The following is a 19,747-nucleotide window of genomic DNA, read 5'->3' as shown; positions in this document are numbered from 1 at the left end:
GTCTCTGTCACACTCATACTACAGCAGGCTGTCTCTCTCTGCCACACTCATACTACAGCAGGCTGTCTCTCTCTGCTACACTCACACTACAGCAGGCTGTCTCTCTTTTCTACACTCATACTACAGGGAGGCTGTCTCTCTCTGCCACACTCACACTACAGCAGGCTGTCTCTCTCTGCCACACTCATACTACAGCAGGCTGTCTCTCTCTGCCACACTCACACTACAGCAGGCTGTCTCTCTCTGCTACACTCATACTACAGCAGGCTGTCTCTGTCACACTCATACTACAGCAGGCTGTCTCTCTCTGCCACACTCATACTACAGCAGGCTGTCTCTCTCTGCCACACTCATACTACAGCAGGCTGTCTCTCTCTGCTACACTCACACTACAGCAGGCTGTCTCTCTTTTCTACACTCATACTACAGGCAGGCTGTCTCTCTCTGCCACACTCACACTACAGCAGGCTGTCTCTCTTTTCTACACTCATACTACAGCAGGCTGTCTCTCTGCTACACTCACAGTACAGCAGGCTGTCTCTCTCTGCCACACTCATACTACAGCAGGCTGTCTCTCTCTCTGCCACACTCATACTACAGCATGCTGTCTCTCTCTCTGCCACACTCACACTACAGCAGGCTGTCTCTGTCACACTCATACTACAGCAGGCTGTCTCTCTCTCTGCTACACTCATACTACAGCAGGCTGTCTCTGTCACACTCATACTACAGCAGGCTGTCTCTCTCTGCCACACTCATACAACAGCAGGCTGTCTCTCTCTGCCACACTCATACTACAGCAGGCTGTCTCTCTCTGCCACACTCATACTACAGCAGGCTGTCTCTCTCTGCTACACTCATACTACAGCAGGCTGTCTCTGCCACACTCACACAACAGCAGGATGTCTCTCTCTGCCACACTCATACTACAGCAGGCTGTCTCTCTGCCACACTCATACAACAGCAGGCTGTCTCTGTCACACTCATACTACAGCAGGCTGTCTCTCTCTGCCACACTCATACTACAGCAGGCTGTCTCTGTCACACTCATACTACAGCAGGCTGTCTCTCTCTGCCACACTCATACTACAGCAGGCTGTCTCTCTCTGCCACACTCATACTACAGGCAGGCTGTCTCTCTCTGCTACACTCATACTACAGCAGGCTGTCTCTCTCTGCCACACTCATACAACAGCAGGCTGTCTCTCTCTTCCACACTCATACTACAGTAGGCTGTCTCTCTCTGCCACACTCATACAACAGCAGGCTGTCTCTCTCTGCTACACTCATACAACAACAGGCTGTCTCTCTCTGCCACACTCACACTACAGCAGGCTGTCTCTCTCTGCCACACTCACACTACAGCATGCTGTCTCTCTCTGCCACACTCACACTACAACAGGCTGTCTCTCTCTGCTACACTCATACTACAGCAGGCTGTCTCTCTCTGCCACACTCATACTACAGCAGGCTGTCTCTCTCTGCCACACTCACACCAGAGCAGGCTGTCTCTCTCTGCTACACTCATACTACAGCAGGCTGTCTCTCTCTGCCACACTCATACTACAGCAGGCTGTCTCTCTCTGCCACACTCATACTACAGCAGGCTGTCTCTCTGCTACACTCATACTACAACAGGCTGTCTCTCTCTGCTACACTCATACTACAGCAGGCTGTCTCTCTCTGCCACACTCATACTACAGGCAGGCTGTCTCTCTGCCACACTCATACTACAGCAGGCTGTCTCTCTCTTTTCTACATTCATACTACAGCAGGCTGTCTCTCTCTGCCACACTCATACTACAGCATGCTGTCTCTCTCTGCCACACTCACACTACAACAGGCTGTCTCTCTCTGCCACACTCACACTACAGCAGGCTGTCTCTCTGCTACACTCATACTACAGCAGGCTGTCTCTCTCTGCCACACTCATACTACAGCAGGCTGTCTCTCTCTGCCACACTCATACTACAGCATGCTGTCTCTCTGCTACACTCATACTACAACAGGCTGTCTCTCTCTGCTACACTCATACTACAGCAGGCTGTCTCTCTCTGCCACACTCATACTACAGGCAGGCTGTCTCTCTGCCACACTCATACTACAGCAGGCTGTCTCTCTCTTTTCTACATTCATACTACAGCAGGCTGTCTCTCTCTGCCACACTCATACTACAGCAGGCTGTCTCTCTCTGCCACACTCACACTACAGCAGGCTGTCTCTCTCTGCCACACTCATACTACAGCAGGCTGTCTCTCTGCTACACTCATACTACAGCAGGCTGTCTCTCTCTGCCACACTCATACTACAGCAGGCTGTCTCTCTCTGCCACACTCATACTACAGCAGGCTGTCTCTCTCTGCCACACTTATACTACAGCAGGCTGTCTCTCTCTGTCACACTCACACTACAGCAGGCTGTCTCTCTCTGCCACACTCACACTACAGCAGGCTGTCTCTCTGCTACACTCACACTACAGCAGGCTGTCTCTCTCTGCTACACTCATACTACAGCAGGCTGTCTCTCTGCCACACTCATACTACAGCAGGCTGTCTCTCTCTGCCACACTCATACTACAGCAGGCTGTCTCTCTCTCTCTGCTACACTTACACTACAGCAGGCTGTCTCTCTCTGCCACACTCACACTACAGCAGGCTGTCTCTCTTTTCTACACTCATACTACAGGGAGGCTGTCTCTCTCTGCCACACTCACACTACAGCAGGCTGTCTCTCTCTGCCACACTCATACTACAGCAGGCTGTCTCTCTCTGCTACACTCATACTACAGCAGGCTGTCTCTCTCTGCTACACTCACACTACAGCAGGCTGTGTCTCTCTGCCACACTCACACTACAGCAGGCTGTCTCTCTTTTCTACACTCATACTACAGCAGGCTGTCTCTGTCACACTCATACTACAGCAGGCTGTCTCTCTCTGCCACACTCATACTACAGCAGGCTGTCTCTCTCTGCCACACTCATACTACAGCAGGCTGTCTCTCTCTGCTACACTCACACTACAGCAGGCTGTCTCTCTTTTCTACACTCATACTACAGCAGGCTGTCTCTGTCACACTCATACTACAGCAGGCTGTCTCTCTCTGCCACACTCATACTACAGCAGGCTGTCTCTCTCTGCCACACTCATACTACAGCAGGCTGTCTCTCTCTGCTACACTCACACTACAGCAGGCTGTCTCTCTTTTCTACACTCATACTACAGCAGGCTGTCTCTCTGCTACACTCACAGTACAGCAGGCTGTCTCTCTCTGCCACACTCATACTACAGCAGGCTGTCTCTCTCTCTGCCACACTCATACTACAGCATGCTGTCTCACTCTCTGCCACACTCACACTACAGCAGGCTGTCTCTGTCACACTCATACTACAGCAGGCTGTCTCTCTCTCTGCTACACTCATACTACAGCAGGCTGTCTCTGTCACACTCATACTACAGCAGGCTGTCTCTCTCTGCCACACTCATACAACAGCAGGCTGTCTCTCTCTGCCACACTCACACTACAGCAGGCTGTCTCTGTCACACTCATACTACAGCAGGCTGTCTCTCTCTCTGCTACACTTATACTACAGCAGGCTGTCTCTGTCACACTCATACTACAGCAGGCTGTCTCTCTCTGCCACACTCATACAACAGCAGGCTGTCTCTCTCTGCCACACTCACACTACAGCAGGCTGTCTCTCTTTTCTACACTCATACTACAGCAGGCTGTCTCTCTGCTACACTCACTACAGCAGGCTGTCTCTCTTTTCTACACTCATACTACAGGCAGGCTGTCTCTCTCTGCCACACTCACACTACAGCAGGCTGTCTCTCTTTTCTACACTCATAGTACAGGCAGGCTGTCTCTCTCTGCCACACTCACACTACAGCAGGCTGTCTCTCTTTTCTACACTCATACTACAGGCAGGCTGTCTCTCTCTGCCACACTCACACTACAGCAGGCTCTCTCTCATTTCTACACTCATACTACAGCAGGCTGTCTCTGTCACACTCATACTACAGCAGGCTGTCTCTCTCTGCCACACTCATACTACAGCAGGCTGTCTCTCTCTGCTATACTCACACTACAGCAGGCTGTCTCTCTTTTCTACACTCATACTACAGGGAGGCTGTCTCTCTCTGCCACACTCACACTACAGCAGGCTGTCTCTCTCTGCCACACTCATACTACAGCAGGCTGTCTCTCTCTGCTACACTCATATTACAGCAGGCTGTCTCTCTCTGCTACACTCACACTACAGCAGGCTGTCTCTCTCTGCCACACTCACACTACAGCAGGCTGTCTCTCTTTTCTACACTCATACTACAGCAGGCTGTCTCTCTCACACTCATACTACAGCAGGCTGTCTCTCTCTGCCACACTCATACTACAGCAGGCTGTCTCTCTCTGCCACACTCATACTACAGCAGGCTGTCTCTCTCTGCTACACTCACACTACAGCAGGCTGTCTCTCTTTTCTACACTCATACTACAGGCAGGCTGTCTCTCTCTGCCACACTCACACTACAGCAGGCTGTCTCTCTTTTCTACACTCATACTACAGCAGGCTGTCTCTCTGCTACACTCACACTACAGCAGGCTGTCTCTCTCTGCCACACTCATACTACAGCAGGCTGTCTCTCTCTCTGCCACATTCATACTACAGCATGCTGTCTCTCTCTCTGCCACACTCACACTACAGCAGGCTGTCTCTGTCACACTCATACTACAGCAGGCTGTCTCTCTCTGCCACACTCATACAACAGCAGGCTGTCTCTCTCTGCCACACTCATACTACAGCAGGCTGTCTCTCTCTGCCACACTCATACTACAGCAGGCTGTCTCTCTCTGCCACACTCACACAACAGCAGGCTGTCTCTCTCTGCTACACTCATACTACAGCAGGCTGTCTCTCAGCCACACTCATACAACAGCAGGCTGTCTCTGTCACACTCATACTACAGCAGGCTGTCTCTCTCTGCCACACTCATACTACAGCAGGCTGTCTCTCTCTGCCACACTCACACTACAGCAGGCTGTCTCTCTTTTCTACACTCATACTATAGGCAGGCTGTCTCTCTCTGCCACACTCACACTACAGCAGGCTGTCTCTCTTTTCTACACTCATACTACAGCAGGCTGTCTCTCTCTGCCACACTCATACTACAGCAGGCAGTCTCTCTCTGCCACACTCATACTACAGCAGGCTGTCTCTCTCTGCTACACTCACACTACAGCAGGCTGTCTCTCTCTGCCACACTCACACAACAGCAGGATGTCTCTCTCTGCCACACTCATACTACAGCAGGCTGTCTCTCTCTGGTACACTCACACTACAGCAGGCTGTCTCTCTCTGCCACACTCACACAACAGCAGGATGTCTCTCTCTGCTACACTCATACTACAGCAGGCTGTCTCTCTGCCACACTCATACAACAGCCGGCTGTCTCTGTCACACTCATACTACAGCAGGCTGTCTCTCTCTGCCACACTCATACTACAGCAGGCTGTCTCTGTCACACTCATACTACAGCAGGCTGTCTCTCTCTGCCACACTCATACTACAGGCAGGCTGTCTCTCTCTGCTACACTCATACTACAGCAGGCTGTCTCTCTCTGCCACACTCATACAACAGCAGGCTGTCTCTCTCTTCCACACTCATACTACAGCAGGCTGTCTCTCTCTGCCACACTCATACAACAGCAGGCTGTCTCTCTCTGCTACACTCATACAACAACAGGCTGTCTCTCTCTGCCACACTCACACTACAGCAGGCTGTCTCTCTCTGCCACACTCACACTACAGCATGCTGTCTCTCTCTGCCACACTCACACTACAGCAGGCTGTCTCTCTCTGCTACACTCATACTACAGCAGGCTGTCTCTCTCTGCCACACTCATATTACAGGCAGGCTGTCTCTCTGCCACACTCATACTACAGCAGGCTGTCTCTCTCTTTTCTACATTCATACTACAGCAGGCTGTCTCTCTTTGCCACACTCATACTACAGCAGGCTGTCTCTCTCTGCTACACTTATACTACAGCAGGCTGTCCCTCTCTGCCACACTCACACTACAGCAGGCTGTCTCTCTCTGCCACACTCATACTACAGCAGGCTGTCTCTCTCTGCCACACTCACACTACAGCAGGCTGTCTCTCTGCTACACTCACACTACAGCAGGCTGTCTCTCTCTGCTACACTCATACTACAGCAGGCTGTCTCTCTGCCACACTCATACTACAGCAGGCTGTCTCTCTCTGCCACACTCATACTACAGCAGGCTGTCTCTCTTTGCTACACTTACACTACAGCAGGCTGTCTCTCTCTGCCACACTCACACTACAGCAGGCTGTCTCTCTTTTCTACACTCATACTACAGCAGGCTGTCTCTGTCACACTCATACTACAGCAGGCTGTCTCTCTCTGCCACACTCATACTACAGCAGGCTGTCTCTCTCTGCTACACTCACACTACAGCAGGCTGTCTCTCTTTTCTACACTCATACTACAGGGAGGCTGTCTCTCTCTGCCACACTCACACTACAGCAGGCTGTCTCTCTCTGCCACACTCATACTACAGCAGGCTGTCTCTCTCTGCCACACTCACACTACAGCAGGCTGTCTCTCTCTGCTACACTCATACTACAGCAGGCTGTCTCTGTCACACTCATACTACAGCAGGCTGTCTCTCTCTGCCACACTCATACTACAGCAGGCTGTCTCTCTCTGCCACACTCATACTACAGCAGGCTGTCTCTCTCTGCTACACTCACACTACAGCAGGCTGTCTCTCTTTTCTACACTCATACTACAGGCAGGCTGTCTCTCTCTGCCACACTCACACTACAGCAGGCTGTCTCTCTTTTCTACACTCATACTACAGCAGGCTGTCTCTCTGCTACACTCACAGTACAGCAGGCTGTCTCTCTCTGCCACACTCATACTACAGCAGGCTGTCTCTCTCTCTGCCACACTCATACTACAGCATGCTGTCTCTCTCTCTGCCACACTCACACTACAGCAGGCTGTCTCTGTCACACTCATACTACAGCAGGCTGTCTCTCTCTCTGCTACACTCATACTACAGCAGGCTGTCTCTGTCACACTCATACTACAGCAGGCTGTCTCTCTCTGCCACACTCATACAACAGCAGGCTGTCTCTCTCTGCCACACTCATACTACAGCAGGCTGTCTCTCTCTGCCACACTCATACTACAGCAGGCTGTCTCTCTCTGCTACACTCATACTACAGCAGGCTGTCTCTGCCACACTCACACAACAGCAGGATGTCTCTCTCTGCCACACTCATACTACAGCAGGCTGTCTCTCTGCCACACTCATACAACAGCAGGCTGTCTCTGTCACACTCATACTACAGCAGGCTGTCTCTCTCTGCCACACTCATACTACAGCAGGCTGTCTCTGTCACACTCATACTACAGCAGGCTGTCTCTCTCTGCCACACTCATACTACAGCAGGCTGTCTCTCTCTGCCACACTCATACTACAGGCAGGCTGTCTCTCTCTGCTACACTCATACTACAGCAGGCTGTCTCTCTCTGCCACACTCATACAACAGCAGGCTGTCTCTCTCTTCCACACTCATACTACAGTAGGCTGTCTCTCTCTGCCACACTCATACAACAGCAGGCTGTCTCTCTCTGCTACACTCATACAACAACAGGCTGTCTCTCTCTGCCACACTCACACTACAGCAGGCTGTCTCTCTCTGCCACACTCACACTACAGCATGCTGTCTCTCTCTGCCACACTCACACTACAACAGGCTGTCTCTCTCTGCTACACTCATACTACAGCAGGCTGTCTCTCTCTGCCACACTCATACTACAGCAGGCTGTCTCTCTCTGCCACACTCACACCAGAGCAGGCTGTCTCTCTCTGCTACACTCATACTACAGCAGGCTGTCTCTCTCTGCCACACTCATACTACAGCAGGCTGTCTCTCTCTGCCACACTCATACTACAGCAGGCTGTCTCTCTGCTACACTCATACTACAACAGGCTGTCTCTCTCTGCTACACTCATACTACAGCAGGCTGTCTCTCTCTGCCACACTCATACTACAGGCAGGCTGTCTCTCTGCCACACTCATACTACAGCAGGCTGTCTCTCTCTTTTCTACATTCATACTACAGCAGGCTGTCTCTCTCTGCCACACTCATACTACAGCATGCTGTCTCTCTCTGCCACACTCACACTACAACAGGCTGTCTCTCTCTGCCACACTCACACTACAGCAGGCTGTCTCTCTGCTACACTCATACTACAGCAGGCTGTCTCTCTCTGCCACACTCATACTACAGCAGGCTGTCTCTCTCTGCCACACTCATACTACAGCATGCTGTCTCTCTGCTACACTCATACTACAACAGGCTGTCTCTCTCTGCTACACTCATACTACAGCAGGCTGTCTCTCTCTGCCACACTCATACTACAGGCAGGCTGTCTCTCTGCCACACTCATACTACAGCAGGCTGTCTCTCTCTTTTCTACATTCATACTACAGCAGGCTGTCTCTCTCTGCCACACTCATACTACAGCAGGCTGTCTCTCTCTGCCACACTCACACTACAGCAGGCTGTCTCTCTCTGCCACACTCATACTACAGCAGGCTGTCTCTCTGCTACACTCATACTACAGCAGGCTGTCTCTCTCTGCCACACTCATACTACAGCAGGCTGTCTCTCTCTGCCACACTCATACTACAGCAGGCTGTCTCTCTCTGCCACACTTATACTACAGCAGGCTGTCTCTCTCTGTCACACTCACACTACAGCAGGCTGTCTCTCTCTGCCACACTCACACTACAGCAGGCTGTCTCTCTGCTACACTCACACTACAGCAGGCTGTCTCTCTCTGCTACACTCATACTACAGCAGGCTGTCTCTCTGCCACACTCATACTACAGCAGGCTGTCTCTCTCTGCCACACTCATACTACAGCAGGCTGTCTCTCTCTCTCTGCTACACTTACACTACAGCAGGCTGTCTCTCTCTGCCACACTCACACTACAGCAGGCTGTCTCTCTTTTCTACACTCATACTACAGGGAGGCTGTCTCTCTCTGCCACACTCACACTACAGCAGGCTGTCTCTCTCTGCCACACTCATACTACAGCAGGCTGTCTCTCTCTGCTACACTCATACTACAGCAGGCTGTCTCTCTCTGCTACACTCACACTACAGCAGGCTGTGTCTCTCTGCCACACTCACACTACAGCAGGCTGTCTCTCTTTTCTACACTCATACTACAGCAGGCTGTCTCTGTCACACTCATACTACAGCAGGCTGTCTCTCTCTGCCACACTCATACTACAGCAGGCTGTCTCTCTCTGCCACACTCATACTACAGCAGGCTGTCTCTCTCTGCTACACTCACACTACAGCAGGCTGTCTCTCTTTTCTACACTCATACTACAGCAGGCTGTCTCTGTCACACTCATACTACAGCAGGCTGTCTCTCTCTGCCACACTCATACTACAGCAGGCTGTCTCTCTCTGCCACACTCATACTACAGCAGGCTGTCTCTCTCTGCTACACTCACACTACAGCAGGCTGTCTCTCTTTTCTACACTCATACTACAGCAGGCTGTCTCTCTGCTACACTCACAGTACAGCAGGCTGTCTCTCTCTGCCACACTCATACTACAGCAGGCTGTCTCTCTCTCTGCCACACTCATACTACAGCATGCTGTCTCACTCTCTGCCACACTCACACTACAGCAGGCTGTCTCTGTCACACTCATACTACAGCAGGCTGTCTCTCTCTCTGCTACACTCATACTACAGCAGGCTGTCTCTGTCACACTCATACTACAGCAGGCTGTCTCTCTCTGCCACACTCATACAACAGCAGGCTGTCTCTCTCTGCCACACTCACACTACAGCAGGCTGTCTCTGTCACACTCATACTACAGCAGGCTGTCTCTCTCTCTGCTACACTTATACTACAGCAGGCTGTCTCTGTCACACTCATACTACAGCAGGCTGTCTCTCTCTGCCACACTCATACAACAGCAGGCTGTCTCTCTCTGCCACACTCACACTACAGCAGGCTGTCTCTCTTTTCTACACTCATACTACAGCAGGCTGTCTCTCTGCTACACTCACTACAGCAGGCTGTCTCTCTTTTCTACACTCATACTACAGGCAGGCTGTCTCTCTCTGCCACACTCACACTACAGCAGGCTGTCTCTCTTTTCTACACTCATAGTACAGGCAGGCTGTCTCTCTCTGCCACACTCACACTACAGCAGGCTGTCTCTCTTTTCTACACTCATACTACAGGCAGGCTGTCTCTCTCTGCCACACTCACACTACAGCAGGCTCTCTCTCATTTCTACACTCATACTACAGCAGGCTGTCTCTGTCACACTCATACTACAGCAGGCTGTCTCTCTCTGCCACACTCATACTACAGCAGGCTGTCTCTCTCTGCTATACTCACACTACAGCAGGCTGTCTCTCTTTTCTACACTCATACTACAGGGAGGCTGTCTCTCTCTGCCACACTCACACTACAGCAGGCTGTCTCTCTCTGCCACACTCATACTAGAGCAGGCTGTCTCTCTCTGCTACACTCATATTACAGCAGGCTGTCTCTCTCTGCTACACTCACACTACAGCAGGCTGTCTCTCTCTGCCACACTCACACTACAGCAGGCTGTCTCTCTTTTCTACACTCATACTACAGCAGGCTGTCTCTCTCACACTCATACTACAGCAGGCTGTCTCTCTCTGCCACACTCATACTACAGCAGGCTGTCTCTCTCTGCCACACTCATACTACAGCAGGCTGTCTCTCTCTGCTACACTCACACTACAGCAGGCTGTCTCTCTTTTCTACACTCATACTACAGGCAGGCTGTCTCTCTCTGCCACACTCACACTACAGCAGGCTGTCTCTCTTTTCTACACTCATACTACAGCAGGCTGTCTCTCTGCTACACTCACACTACAGCAGGCTGTCTCTCTCTGCCACACTCATACTACAGCAGGCTGTCTCTCTTTCTGCCACATTCATACTACAGCATGCTGTCTCTCTCTCTGCCACACTCACACTACAGCAGGCTGTCTCTGTCACACTCATACTACAGCAGGCTGTCTCTCTCTGCCACACTCATACAACAGCAGGCTATCTCTCTCTGCCACACTCATACTACAGCAGGCTGTCTCTCTCTGCCACACTCATACTACAGCAGGCTGTCTCTCTCTGCCACACTCATACTACAGCAGGCTGTCTCTCTCTGCTACACTCATACTACAGCAGGCTGTCTCTCTCTGCCACACTCACACAACAGCAGGCTGTCTCTCTCTGCTACACTCATACTACAGCAGGCTGTCTCTCAGCCACACTCATACAACAGCAGGCTGTCTCTGTCACACTCATACTACAGCAGGCTGTCTCTCTCTGCCACACTCATACTACAGCAGGCTGTCTCTCTCTGCCACACTCACACTACAGCAGGCTGTCTCTCTTTTCTACACTCATACTATAGGCAGGCTGTCTCTCTCTGCCACACTCACACTACAGCAGGCTGTCTCTCTTTTCTACACTCATACTACAGCAGGCTGTCTCTGTCACACTCATACTACAGCAGGCTGTCTCTCTCTGCCACACTCATACTACAGCAGGCTGTCTCTCTCTGCTACACTCACACTACAGCAGGCTGTCTCTCTTTTCTACACTCATACTATAGCAGGCTGTCTCTCTGCTACACTCACACTACAGCAGGCTGTCTCTCTTTTCTACACTCATACTACAGCAGGCTGTCTCTCTGCTACACTCACAGTACAGCAGGCTGTCTCTCTCTGCCACACTCATACTACAGCAGGCTGTATCTCTCTCTGCCACACTCATACTACAGCATGCTGTCTCTCCCTCTGCCACACTCACACTACAGCAGGCTGTCTCTGTCACACTCATACTACAGCAGGCTGTCTCTCTCTCTGCTACACTCATACTACAGCAGGCTGTCTCTGTCACACTCATACTACAGCAGGCTGTCTCTCTCTGCCACACTCATACAACAGCAGGCTGTCTCTCTCTGCCACACTCATACTACAGCAGGCATTCTCTCTCTGCCACACTCATACTACAGCAGGCTGTCTTTCTCTGCTACACTCATACTACAGCAGGCTGTCTCTCTCTGCTACACTCACTCTACAGCAGGCTGTCTCACTCTGCTACACTCACACAACCTCTCTCTGCCACACTCATACTACAGCAGGCTGTCTCTCTGCCACACTCATACTACAGCAGGCTGTCTCTCAGCCACACTCATACTACAGCAGGCTGTCTCTCTGCTACACTCACACTACAGCAGGCTGTCTCTCTCTGCCACACTCACACTACAGCAGGCTGTCTCTCTCTGCCACACTCACACTACAGCAGGTTGTCTCTCTCTGCCACACTCATACGCCACACTCATACTACAGCAGGCTGTCTCTCTCTGCCACACTCATAGTACAGCAGGCTGTCTCTCTCTGCCACACTCACACTACAGCAGGCTGTCTCTCTCTGCCACACTCACACTACAGCAGGCTGTCTGTCTCTGCTACACTCACACTACTGCAGGCTGTCTCTCTGCTACACTCATACTACAACAGGCTGTCTCTCTCTGCCACACTCATACTACAGCAGGCTGTCTCTCTGCCACACTCATACAACAGCAGGTTGTCTCTCTGTTACACTCATACTACAGCAGGCTGTCTCTCTCTGCCACACTCATACTACAGCAGGCTGTCTCTCTGCTGCACTCATACTACAGCAGGCTGTCTCTCTCTGCTACACTCATAGTACAGCAGGCTGTCTCTCTCTGCTACACTCACACAACAGCAGGCTGTCTCTCTGCTACACTCATACTACAGCAGGCGGTCTCTCTCTGCCACACTCATACTACAGCAGGCTGTCTCTCTCTGCCACACTCACACTACAGCAGGCTGTCTTTCTGCCACACTCATACTACAGCAGGCTGTCTCTCTCTGCCACACTCATACTACAGCAGGGTGTCTCTCTCTGCTACACTCACACTACAGCAGGCTGTCTCTGTCACACTCATACTACAGCAGGCTGTCTCTCTCTGCCACACTCATACTACAGCAGGCTGTCTCTCTCTGCCACACTCACACTACAGCAGGCTGTCTCTCTCTGCCACACTCATACAACAGCAGGCTGTCTCTCTCTCTGCCACACTCATAGTACAGCATGCTGTCTCTCTGCCACACTCATACTACAGCAGGCTGTCTCTGTCACACTCATACAACAGCAGGCTGTCTCTCTCTCTGCCACACTCACACTACAGCAGGCTGTCTCTCTTTTCTACACTCATACTACAGGCAGGCTGTCTCTCTCTGCCACACTCACACTACAGCAGGCTGTCTCTCTTTTCTACACTCATACTACAGCAGGCTGTCTCTCTGCTACACTCACACTACAGCAGGCTGTCTCTCTTTTCTACACTCATACTACAGGCAGGCTGTCTCTCTCTGCCACACTCACACTACAGCAGGCTGTCTCTCTTTTCTACACTCATACTACAGGCAGGCTGTCTCTCTCTGCCACACTCACACTACAGCAGGCTGTCTCTCTTTTCTACACTCATACTACAGCAGGCTGTCTCTGTCACACTCATACTACAGCAGGCTGTCTCTCTCTGCCACACTCATACTACAGCAGGCTGTCTCTCTCTGCTACACTCACACTACATCAGGCTGTCTCTCTTTTCTACACTCATACTACAGGGACGCTGTCTCTCTCTGCCACACTCACACTACAGCAGGCTGTCTCTCTCTGCCACACTCATACTACAGCAGGCTGTCTCTCTCTGCTACACTCATACTACAGCAGGCTGTCTCTCTCTGCCACACTCATACTACAGCAGGCTGTCTCTCTCTGCTACACTCACACTACAGCAGGCTGTCTCTCTCTGCCACACTCACACTACAGCAGGCTGTCTCTCTTTTCTACACTCATACTACATCAGGCTGTCTCTGTCACACTCATACTACAGCAGGCTGTCTCTCTCTGCCACATGCATACTACAGCAGGCTGTCTCTCTCTGCTACACTCACACTACAGCAGGCTGTCTCTCTTTTCTACACTCATACTACAGGCAGGCTGTCACTCTCTGCCACACTCACACTACAGCAGGCTGTCTCTCTTTTCTACACTCATACTACAGCAGGTTGTCTCTCTGCTACACTCACGCTACAGCAGGCTGTCTCTCTCTGTCACACTCATACTACAGCAGGCTGTCTCTCTCTCTGCCACACTCATACTACAGCATGCTGTCTCTCTCTCTGCCACACTCACACTACAGCAGGCTGTCTCTGTCACACTCATACTACAGCAGGCTGTCTCTCTCTCTGCTACACTCATACTACAGCAGGCTGTCTCTGTCACACTCATACTACAGCAGGCTGTCTCTCTCTGCCACATGCATACTACAGCAGGCTGTCTCTCTCTGCTACACTCAAACTACAGCAGGCTGTCTCTCTTTTCTACACTCATACTACAGGCAGGCTGTCACTCTCTGCCACACTCACACTACAGCAGGCTGTCTCTCTTTTCTACACTCATACTACAGCAGGTTGTCTCTCTGCTACACTCACGCTACAGCAGGCTGTCTCTCTCTGTCACACTCATACTACAGCAGGCTGTCTCTCTCTCTGCCACACTCATACTACAGCATGCTGTCTCTCTCTCTGCCACACTCACACTACAGCAGGCTGTCTCTGTCACACTCATACTACAGCAGGCTGTCTCTCTCTCTGCTACACTCATACTACAGCAGGCTGTCTCTGTCACACTCATACTACAGCAGGCTGTCTCTCTCTGCCACACTCATACAACAGCAGGCTGTCTCTCTCTGCCACACTCATACTACAGCAGGCTGTCTCTCTCTGCCACACTCATACTACAGCAGGCTGTCTCTCTCTGCCACACTCATACTACAGCAGGCTGTCTCTCTCTGCCACACTCATACTACAGCAGGCTGTCTCTCTCTGCTACACTCATACTACAGCAGGCTGTCTCTCTCTGCCACACTCACACAACAGCAGGCTGTCTCTCTCTGCTACACTCATACTACAGCAGGCTGTCTCTCTGCCACACTCATACAACAGCAGGCTGTCTCTGTCACACTCATACTACAGCAGGCTGTCTCTCTCTGCCACACTCATACTACAGCAGGCTGTCTCTGTCACACTCATACTACAGCAGGCTGTCTCTCTCTGCCACACTCATACTACAGCAGGCTGTCTCTCTCTGCCACACTCATACTACAGGCAGGCTGTCTCTCTCTGCTACACTCATACTACAGCAGGCTGTCTCTCTCTGCCACACTCATACAACAGCAGGCTGTCTCTCTCTTCCACACTCATACTACAGTAGGCTGTCTCTCTCTGCCACACTCATACAACAGGCAGGCTGTCTCTCTCTGCTACACTCATACAACAGCAGGCTGTCTCTCTCTGCTACACTCATACAACAACAGGCTGTCTCTCTCTGCCACACTCACACTACAGCAGGCTGTCTCTCTCTGCCACACTCACACTACAGCAGGCTGTCTCTCTGCCACACTCATACTACAGCATGCTGTCTCTCTCTGCCACACTCACACTACAGCAGGCTGTCTCTCTCTGCTACACTCATACTACAGCAGGCTGTCTCTCTCTGCCACACTCATACTACAGGCAGGCTGTCTCTCTGCCACACTCATACTACAGCAGGCTGTCTCTCTCTTTTCTACACTCATACTACAGCATGCTGTCTCTCTCTGCCACACTCATACTACAGCAGGCTGTCTCTCTCTGCCACACTCATACTACAGCAGGCTGTCTCTCTCTGCCACACTCATACTACAGCAGGCTGTCTCTCTGCTACACTCACACTACAGCAGGCTGTCTCTCTCTGCCACACTCACACTACAGCAGGCTGTATCTCTCTGCCACACTCACACTACAGCAGGCTGCTGTCTCTCTCTGCCACACTCACACTACAGCAGGCTGTTTCTCTGCTACACTCACACTACAGCAGGCTGTCTCTCTCTGCTACAATCATACTACAGCAGGCTGTCTCTCTGCCACACTCATACTACAGCAGGCTGTCTCTCTCTGTCACGCTCATACTACAGCAGGCTGTCTCTCTCTGCTACACTTATACTACAGCAGGCTGTTTCTCTCTGCTACACTCATACAACAGCAGGCTGTCTCTCTGCTACACTCATACTACAGCAGGCTGTCTCTCTGCCACACTCATACAACAGCAGGCTGTCTCTCTGCTACACTCATACTACAGCAGGCTGTCTCTCTCTGCCACACTCATACTACAGCAGGCTGTCTCTCTGCCACACTCATACAACAGCAGGCTGTCTCTCTGCTACACTCATACTACAGCAGGCTGTCTCTCTCTGCCACACTCATACTACAGCAGGCTGTCTCTCTCTGCCACACTCATACTACAGCAGGCTGTCTCTCTGCTACACTCACACTACAGCAGGCTGTCTCTCTCTGCTACACTCACACTACAGCAGGCTGTCTCTCTGCTACACTCACACAACAGCAGGCTGTCTCTCTGCTACACTCATACTACAGCAGGCTGTCTCTCTTTTCTACACTCATACTACAGCAGGCTGTCTCTCTCTGCCACACTCATACTACAGCAGGCTGTCTCTCTCTGCCACACTCATACTACAGCAGGCTGTCTCTGCCACACTCAAACTACAGCAGGCTGTCTCTCTCTGCCACACTCACACTACAGCAGGCTGTCTCTCTCTGCCACACTCACACTACAGCAGGCTGTCTCTCTCTGCCACACTCACACTACAGCAGGCTGTCTCTCTCTGCCACACTCACACTACAGCAGGCTGTCTCTCTCTGCCACACTCATACTACAGCAGGCTGTCTTTCTCTGCCACACTCATACTACAGCAGGCTGTCTCTCTCTGCCACACTCACACTACAGCAGGCTGTCTCTCTCTGCCACACTCATACTACAGCAGGCTGTCTCTCTCTGCCACACTCATACTACAGCAGGCTGTCTCTCTGCCACACTCATACAACAGCAGGCTGTCTCTCTGCTACACTCATACTACAGCAGGCTGTCTCTCTCTGCCACACTCATACTACAGCAGGCTGTCTCTCTCTGCCACACTCATACTACAGCAGGCTGTCTCTCTGCTACACTCACACTACAGCAGGCTGTCTCTCTCTGCTACACTCACACTACAGCAGGCTGTCTCTCTGCTACACTCACACAACAGCAGGCTGTCTCTCTGCTACACTCATACTACAGCAGGCTGTCTCTCTTTTCTACACTCATACTACAGCAGGCTGTCTCTCTCTGCCACACTCATACTACAGCAGGCTGTCTCTCTCTGCCACACTCATACTACAGCAGGCTGTCTCTGCCACACTCAAACTACAGCAGGCTGTCTCTCTCTGCCACACTCACACTACAGCAGGCTGTCTCTCTCTGCCACACTCACACTACAGCAGGCTGTCTCTCTCTGCCACACTCACACTACAGCAGGCTGTCTCTCTCTGCCACACTCACACTACAGCAGGCTGTCTCTCTCTGCCACACTCATACTACAGCAGGCTGTCTTTCTCTGCCACACTCATACTACAGCAGGCTGTCTCTCTCTGCCACACTCACACTACAGCAGGCTGTCTCTCTCTGCCACACTCATACTACAGCAGGCTGTCTCTCTCTGCCACACTCACACTACAGCAGGCTGTCTCTCTCTGCTACACTCATACTACAGCAGGCTGTCTCTCTGCCACACTCATACAACAGCAGGCTGTCTCTCTGCTACACTCATACTACAGCAGGCTGTCTCTCTGCCACACTCATACTACAGCAGGTTGTCTCTCTCTGCCACACTCATACTACAGCAGGCTGTCTCTCTGCTACACTCATACTACAGCAGGCTATCTCTCTCTGCTACACTCATACTACAGCAGGCTGTCTCTCTCTGCCACACTCATACTACAGCAGGCTGTCTCTCTCTGCTACACTCACACTACAGCAGGCTGTCTCTGTCACACTCATGCTACAGCAGGCTGTCCCTCTCTGCTACACTCACACTACAGCAGGCTGTCTCTGTCACACTCATACTACAGCAGGCTGTTTCTCTCTGCCACACTCACACTACAGCAGGCTGTCTCTCTCTGCCACACTCATACAACAGCAGGCTATCTCTCTCTGCCACACTCACACTACAGCAGGCTGTCTCTCTCTGCCACACTCATACAACAGCAGGCTGTCTCTCTCTGCCACACTCACACTACAGCAGGCTGTCTCTCTCTGCCACACTCATACAACAGCAGGCTGTCTCTCTGCCACACTCACACTACAGCAGGCTGTCTCTCTCTCTGCCACACATACTACAGCATGCTGTCTCTCTGCCACACTCATACTACAGCAGGCTGTCTCTGTCACACTCATATAACAGCAGGCTGTCTCTCTCTCTGCCACACACACTACAGCAGGCTGTCTCTCTTTTCTACACTCATACTACAGGCAGGCTGTCTCTCTCTGCCACACTCACACTACAGCAGGCTGTCTCTCTTTTCTACACTCATACTACAGCAGGCTGTCTCTCTGCTACACTCACACTACAGCAGGCTGTCTCTCTCTGCCACACTCATACTACAGCAGGCTGTCTCTCTCTGCTACACTCATACATCAGCAGGCTGTCTCTCTCTGCTACACTCATACTACAGCAGGCTGTCTCTCTCTGCTACACTCACACTACAGCAGGCTGTCTCTCTTTTCTACACTCATACTACAGGCAGGCTGTCTCTCTCTGCCACACTCACACTACAGCAGGCTGTCTCTCTTTTCTACACTCATACTACAGCAGGCTGTCTCTCTGCTACACTCACACCACAGCAGGCTGTCTCTCTCTGCCACACATACTACAGTAGGCTGTCTCTCTCTGCCACACTCATACTACAGCATGCTGTCTCTCTCTCTGCCACACTCACACTACAGCAGGCTGTATCTGTCACACTCATGCTACAGCAGGCTGTCTCTCTCTGCCACACTCATACTACAGCAGGCTGTTTCTCTCTGCCACACTCACACTACAGCAGGCTGTCTCTCTCTGCCACACTCATACAACAGCAGGCTGTCTCTCTCTGCCACACTCATACTACAGCAGGCTGTCTCTCTCTGCCACACTCATACAACAGCAGGCTCTCTCTCTCTGCCACACTCACACTACAGCAGGCTGTCTCTCTCTGCCACACTCATACAACAGCAGGCTGTCTCTCTACCACACTCACACTACAGCAGGCTGTCTCTCTCTCTGCCACACTCATACTACAGCATGCTGTCTCTCTCTCTGCCACACTCACACTACAGCAGGCTGTCTCTGTCACACTCATACTACAGCAGGCTGTCTCTCTCTCTGCTACACTCATACTACAGCAGGCTGTCTCTCTCTGTCACACTCATACTACAGCAGGCTGTCTCTCTCTCTGCTACACTCATACTACAGCATGTTGTCTCTGTCACACTCATTCTACAGCAGGCTGTCTCTCTCTCTGCTACACTCATACTACAGCAGGCTGTCTCTCTCTGCCACACTCATACTACAGCAGGCTGTCTCTCTGCTACACTCATACAACAGCAGGCTGTCTCTCTCTGCCACACTCATACAACAGCAGGCTGTCTCTCTCTGCCACACTCATACTACAGCAGGCTGTCTCTCT

The sequence above is a fragment of the Taudactylus pleione genome, unplaced genomic scaffold, assembly GCF_031769625.1.
Source record: "Taudactylus pleione unplaced genomic scaffold, aTauple2 ptg000101l, whole genome shotgun sequence".
NCBI lineage: Eukaryota > Metazoa > Chordata > Amphibia > Anura > Myobatrachidae > Taudactylus > Taudactylus pleione.
The sequence above is the reverse complement of the archived record's forward strand: the minus strand, read 5'-3'. Positions refer to the sequence as shown.